Below are 7,358 nucleotides of genomic sequence, written 5' to 3'. Positions count from 1 at the left end.
CAGCTTCTTTTGTCTTCAGGTTCCTGGTGGTCTGTAGTAAAAATACTGTGTTTAACAAGCCTATTGTAGCTTCAATATTTGATGCAGTTCCTTTTTGTTTTTAATCTGATGGTAATCAAAATACTGTGTTCAAAAATTACTTGGGAGGGCTTCCCTGGTGGTGCAGTGGTTAAGAATCCGCCTGCCAATGCAGGGGACATGGGCTCGACCCCTGCTCTGGGAAGATCCCACATGCCACGGAGCAACTAAGCCTGTGCGCCACAACTACTGAGCCTGAGCTCTAGACCCTGAGAGCCACAACTACTGAGCCTGAGCTCTAGGCCCTGAGAGCCACAACTACTGAGCCTGAGTGCCACAGCTACTGAAGCCTGTGTGCCTAGAGCCCATGCTCTGCAAGAAGAGAAGCCACTGCAGTGAGAAGCCCGCACACCGCAATGAAGAGTAGCCCCTGCTCGCTGCAACAAGAGAAGCCACCGCAATGAGAAGCCTGTGCACTACAACAAAGAGTAGCCCCCGCTCGCCGCAACTAGAGGAAGCCTGTGCGCAGCAACGAAGACCCAACGCAGCCAAAAATAAATAAATAAAATTAATTAATTAATTAATTTAAAAAATTACTTGGGTTAGTTCTCCCTCTTCCCGCCCCCGCCATGAGGCTGCACGATTCATTTGAAATATTGTTAGGTTCCTTTATTTTCGCTTGAATTCCATTTTGCCCTCCCCTCCACCCCCTTGTTGAGGTAACTAATCTATTTAATTTCTGGTTTATCTTTTCTGTTTCTTTTCGCACAAATGAACACATATGAAGGGGAGCAGAAATGCCACCCCAAAACGTGCCACTTTAATTTGCATTTCTCTAATAATTAGCTATATTGAGCATCTTTTCATGTACCTGTTGGCCATCTGTATGTCTTCTTTGAAGAAGTGTCTACAAAATGTTCCACTTTGGCGTGTGGCTTATTTTAAGCTGAAAACAATCAAGACCCAGCACACTCAAGAAAAATTTTACCTCTCTTTTAACTGCTTAGAAGAACTTAGATAGAGGCCTGGCCCAGAAAGAGAGCTATATCAGAGATAACTTTTTATCTGAAAGACTTACCCACATGGCAGGGCAAACGTTTGACTACCAAACATCTGCTCTTCTTATCATCCTGTGAATTGCCCTCCTCCCATTTGAAACCCCTTTGAAGCCCCTATTCCATTCCTTAGCTCAGGATGGCATATAAGCTTCAATTGCCTAACTACCTTTGGGTCTCATATTTTTATGGGTGTCCTGTACATACGAAATTAGTTTTTCTCCTCTTAATCTGTCTTATGTCAATTTAATTATTAAACCAGCAAAGAACCTAGAAGGGTAGAAGGAAAATTTTTTCTGCCGTGACACATACATGTATATTATCTTATTTATCCTACATTAAGGGTAGCATCCTATAACTATTCTTTTACACTTTGCATTTTTCATTTGATAATATCTTCTTTCTCTCTCTCTCGGTCTCAGGTACATAGTACCCCACTTTGTAGATGTATCATAATTTAGCCACTCTTCTATGTTTGCCCATGTAGGTGGTTTCCAATATTTTGCAATTATAAACAATGCCAAAAAGAATAACCTTGTACATATAAGTATTTTTTTTTTATTATCTAAGGTGTATCGTCAGGGTAAATTCATAGAACTGGGATTGCTGCATCAAAAAGTGAATATCTGGATTTAGTTGATACTCCCAAATTCCCTCCCAAAAGGGCTGTTCCAAGTTCATTCCCACTATCGATGTGTTTGAGTGCCTGTTTCCCCACAGACTAGCCAGTAGCCTGTGTTGTTGTATTTTTAAATTTTCTCCAATCTCAGAACAAAGAAATGGTATCTCATTGTAGTTTTTTTTCCCCTCTCATTTTCGTCAGACTAAACGATCTCCCTGCTGTGGGAAAATGGTTTCAGCCAGGGCTCTTTTTTTTTTTTTTTCCTTTTTCAACGTACGAAATTTATTGAGATATATTCTCTATCTGTATACCCCTCTACCTATTTTGAGGGTACAATTCAATGAGTTTTGACAAACACATACAAAGTTGTAACCACCACCACAATCAATATATGGAAAATTTCCATTACCCCCAAAAGGTTCCTTAGTGACCCATCCCAACCCTCCACTCCATCTTAGGCAACCACTGATTGGCTTTCTGTCACTGTAGATTATATGTGTTTTTGTAGGGTTTCATACAAATGGAATTAGACAGTATATACTCTTTTGTGTCTGGCATCTTTCACTCAGCATAATGCTTCTGCGATTCATCCAAGTTGTGTGTACTAGTATTTTTCCTTTTTATTGATAAGTAGAATTCCATACTGTGGATATACCACAATTTGTTTCTCCATTCTCTTGGTGTAGTTTTAATTTGTTTTTCTCTAATTATGAGTGAAATTACGCTTTTCATATAATTTAAGGCCATCTTAATATCCTTTTTTAATCTGTGAGTTGCCCACATCTTTTGCCCATTTTTTTCTAGCGGCTTTTTGGACTTATTTCCCCTTAATTTTCAAGAGTTCTTTGTATATTGGAGATATTAACACTATATTGCAATATATGTTGCATATATATTGTCCCAGTTTTTCAGTTGTCTTTTGACCATGTTTATGATCCTAGGAGCTAGAAAATCGATGTATGCATGCTAACCCATGTATACACATATATCTATAAGTATTTCTGTATCTATTCATCTCTCTATATTTTTTAAAATAAATTTATTTATTTATTTATTTGTTTTTATTTTTGGCTGGGTTGGGTCTTCATTGCTGCGCGCGGGCTTTCTCTAGTTGCTGCGAGCAGGGGCTACTCTTTGTTGCGGTGTGTGGGCTTCTCATCGCGGTGGCTTCTCTTGTCGTGGAGCACAGGCTCTAGGCATGCAGGCTTCAGTAGTTGTGGCACGTGGGCTCAGTAGTTGTGGCCTGCAGGCTCTGGAGCACAGGCTCAGTAGTTGTGGCACACAGGCTTAGCTGCTCTGCAGCATGTGGGATCTTTCAGGGCCAGGGCTCGGACCCATGTCCCTTGCATTGGCAGTCAGATTCTCAACCACTGTGCCAATAGGGAGGTCCCCATCTATATATTTTAAGATACATACAAATTCATACTGATATTCCAGTACCACATAGTTCATTCTAGCCTCCACTTCTTGCTCATCTGTAGCCTTCCATTCCAACAGTGAGAAACCCAGCTCCAGTCATCCACCACCCATTTACTTAATTGTTTGATCCCAGTGTATATGTATAGCAATATCAGAATTGTTAACCTGTACTCCTGTGGGAAACAACTTTACCAAAGTTGAGTTAAGTGCTTTTCTATGGTTCCCTTTGCCTTTAGCCTTGGAGTTTCCAGTCAAAATACCATTTTTCAAGGTTACTTAGATCAGCATACCTTCTCCCCATGCACTTCAGCGACATTATGTCATACGTTTATAATAGTTAGATTATATTGTCACAGCCTCCATTCCATACTGGGATTACCTGACCTCCTGGTTGATTTTTAAATTTTTTCAAACATTAAGATGTAGTTTTTTGTGTGTGTGCTGTAAAGATCTATGGGGTTTTTTAATTTTATTTTTTTACTTTTTTGTTTGTTTGTCTTTGCGGTACGCGGGCTTCTCACTGCTGTGGCCTCTCCCGCCGCGGAGCACAAGCTCCGGAAGCGCAGGCTCAGCGGACACGGCCCACGGGCCCAGCCGCTCCACGGCACGTGGGATCTTCCAGGACCGGGGCGCGAACCCGCGCCCCCCGCATCGGCAGGCGGACCCTCAACCACTGCGCAACCAGGGAAGCCCTTTTTTAAAAATTTTTTAACATCTTTATTGGAGTATAATTGCTTTACAATGGTGTGTTAGTTCCTGCTTTATAACAAAGTGAATCAGTTATACATATACATATGTTCTCATATCTCTTTCCTCTTGCATCTCCCTCCCTCCCACCCTCCCTATCCCACCCCTCTAGGTGGTCACAAAGCTGATCTCCCTGTGCTATGCAGCTGCTTCCCACTAGCTATCTATTTTACGTTTGGTAGTGTATATATGTCCATGCCACTCTCTCACTTTGTCACAGCTTACCCTTTCCCCTCCCCATATCCTCAGGTCTGTGCTCTAGTAGGTCTGTGTCTTTATTCTCGTCTTACCCCGAGGTTCTTTATGACATTTTTTTCTTAGATTCCATATATGTGTGTTAGCATGCGGTATTTGTTTTTCTCCTTCTGACTTACTTCACTCTGTATGACAGACTCTAGGTCTATCCACCTCACTACAAATAACTCAATTTCATTTCTTTTACGGCTGAGTAATGTTCCATTGTATATATGTGCCACATCCTCTTTATCCATTAATCTGTTGATGGACACTTAGGTTGCTTCCACGTCCTGCCTATTGTAAATAGAGCTGCAAGGAACATTTTGGTACATGACTCTTTTTGAATTACGGTTTTTTCAGGGTATATGCCCAGTAGTGGGATTGCTGGGTCGTATGGTAGTTCTATGTGTAGTTTTTTAAGGAACCTCCATACTGTTCTCCATAGTGGCTGTATCAATTTACATCCCCACCAACAGTGCAAGAGTGTTCCCTTTTCTCCACACCCCCTCCAGCATTTATTGTTTCTAGATTTTTTGATGATGGCCATTCTGACTGGTGTGAGATGATATCTCATTGTAGTTTTGATTTGCATTTCTCTAATGAGTAAAGATGTTGAGCATCCTTTCATGTGTTTGTTGGCAGTCTGTATATCTTCTGTGGAGAAATGTCTATTTAGGTCTTCTGCCCATTTTTGGATTGGGTTGTTTGTTTTTTTGTTATTGAGCTGTATGAGCTGCTTGTAAATTTTGGAGACTAATCCTTTGTCAGTTGCTTCATTTGCAAATATTTTCTCCCATTCTGAGGGTTGCATTTTTGTCTTGTTTATGGTTTCCTTTGCTGTGCAAAAGCTTTTAAGTTTCATTAGGTCCCATTTGTTTATTTTTGCTTTTATTTTCATTTCTCTAGGAGGTGGGTCAGAAAGGATCTTGCTGTGATTTATGTCATAGAGCGTTCTGCCTATGTTTTCCTCTAAGAGGTTTATAGTGTCTGGCCTTACACTTAGGTCTTTAATCCATTTTGAGTTTATTTTTGTGTATGGTGTTAGGGAGTGTTCTAATTTCATTCTTTTACATGTAGCTGTCCAGTTTTCCCAGCACCACTTATTGAAGAGGCTGTCTTTTCTCCATTGTATATTCTTGCCTCCTTTATCAAAAATAAGGTGATCATATGCGCGTGGGTTTATCTCTTCTGCCCACTAATTTTAACATTTAGCGTTTAGCTGTGGATCCACTCCCCAGTATTACTGTGGTATTCTAATGGTAATTTTCTATTTATCTCATTCCTTCTATATTTATTATTTGGAATTCTAATGCAAGGAAGAGTTGTCCCATCTCCAGCATTTATTTACTTACCCAGTTATATCACTGATATATATAAGTATGGAATCATGGATGTTTAGTTTTTGGACTACAATACAGCACTATCATTATTTTTTTGTTGCTCAAATTGCTCCATATTTGGTTATTGGGAGTTCTTTCAGGTTGGCTCCTGCGTCTTTATGACACACTCCCATCTTTTTTTGTTTAGGTTCTTCCTTACTTTCTGGTACCAAACAGAGTGCTCCAGGCTCATCATGTGTTTCCCTTCCCCGGCCTTAAAATCAGCCATTTCTCCAAGGAGCCCTGGTTCCTTTCATTGGAGAATGGCATTTAGAAACCAAGATGTGGGTACTAGATGTGCTTGTTGCTTCTGGAATAGCACAATGTCTAGGCTTGTCAATGGGCAGACAGAAACTGTCCAAGGAGACCAAGAAGATATGACAGCTCAACCCAATGTGGTAGGGAGCTTCTAAGATGTCCCCCCAGTGGTCCTACTGCTATTCATGATCTTGTGTAATCCTCTGCCATGAGTAACTTGCTTATAACCAACAGAATGCCTCAATGGTGAGGGTATGTCACTTCCATGATTAGATTACAAGAGATAGTAACTTCTGTTTTGCTAGCAGACTCTTCTATTGCTGACTTTGATGAAGCAAAGTACATATGCTGTGAGCTGCCTCATGGAAGGAAAGGCACACTTGGTAAGGACTGAGTGCACCTCCAGCTGACAGCCAGCAAGGAACTGAGGCCCTCTGTTTAACAGGCTGCAGAGAACTGAGAACTGCCCCAAACAGTTGCATGTGAGTGCAAGTGTGGAGCAGATTCTTCCCCAGTCCGGCTTTCAGATGAGTCCTCAGCCCTGCCCACACCTCCCCTGATTGTACCTTCTTGAGAGCCACTGGAGTAGAGGAGCCAGCTAAGCCAGCCTGGCTGCCTGACCTGCAAAAATTGGGAGATAATGAATGCATGAGTTTTTAGCCACTAAGATTGTGGTAATTTGTTACACAGAAAGAGATAACAAACAAGAGTATCCTTATTTGGATCCTAGAACAGAAAAAAAACATTCGTGGAAACACCGGTGAAATCCAAATAAAGTCTGGAGTTCCTAGTACTGTGCCAATGTGATTTTCTTAGCCTTAATAAATGTGCCATGGTTATTCAAGCTGTTAACATTAGGGGGAGCTGGATAACAGGTATGAGAACTCTCTCTACTGTCTTTGCCACACTTCTGTAAATCTAAAATTATTTCAGAATACAAAGTTAAAAAAAAAACCCACTTCTGGGTATTACATGTTATCTTTGTAAAATAAAGAGAATATAGCCAATTTGAGGAGAAAAAAAATAAAGCTATCAGGGAGCCACCAGTCTGGTGGTAGAGGTTCAGCAACCAGGCCCTAGGGCTCACAGTATGTTAGGCTAGAAATGGGCAGGCAGCAAGTGTGGTGGTCACAGCCTGATGGGGGTGACACAGGACCAGGCCTGATACCTGTCCTGGGAGTCAGTTCGGTTGAGAAATTCCAGGAACATTTTTTCCCCAGCCTAAGATACTTGTGTCCCTTCACTTCCATTTAAATTCCCCACAAATGTCAACACCTGTTCCAAAACCGAGTTGTTTGCTTGTTCCTCTACCTTTACGGTTTTTGTCTTTGCCATTTCCACCATCTGGAATACCTCTACTGTCTGCCTGGAGATATCCTCATATACTTCCTTATCAGCTTCAAAAGTGAACTTGCAAGAAAATCTTCATTGGCCCGTCTGTCCTCAATGACATTGTTCAAACCAGAGCCCTCACTTACCTCACTTTACCATTTAGCGCTTCATCCATTTACCAGCTGTATATCGTCAGATAGTTACTTAAACCCTGTTCTATTCGTGTTTCTTCAAACGTGAAATAGGAGTAAGAATCAGTACTTTCTTGATGAATATTCCTTAGAATAATAA

Source organism: Mesoplodon bidens (genome assembly GCF_964165515.1).
Source record: "Mesoplodon bidens genome assembly, chromosome: X".
NCBI lineage: Eukaryota > Metazoa > Chordata > Mammalia > Artiodactyla > Ziphiidae > Mesoplodon > Mesoplodon bidens.
Note: the sequence above shows the minus strand (reverse complement) of the source record.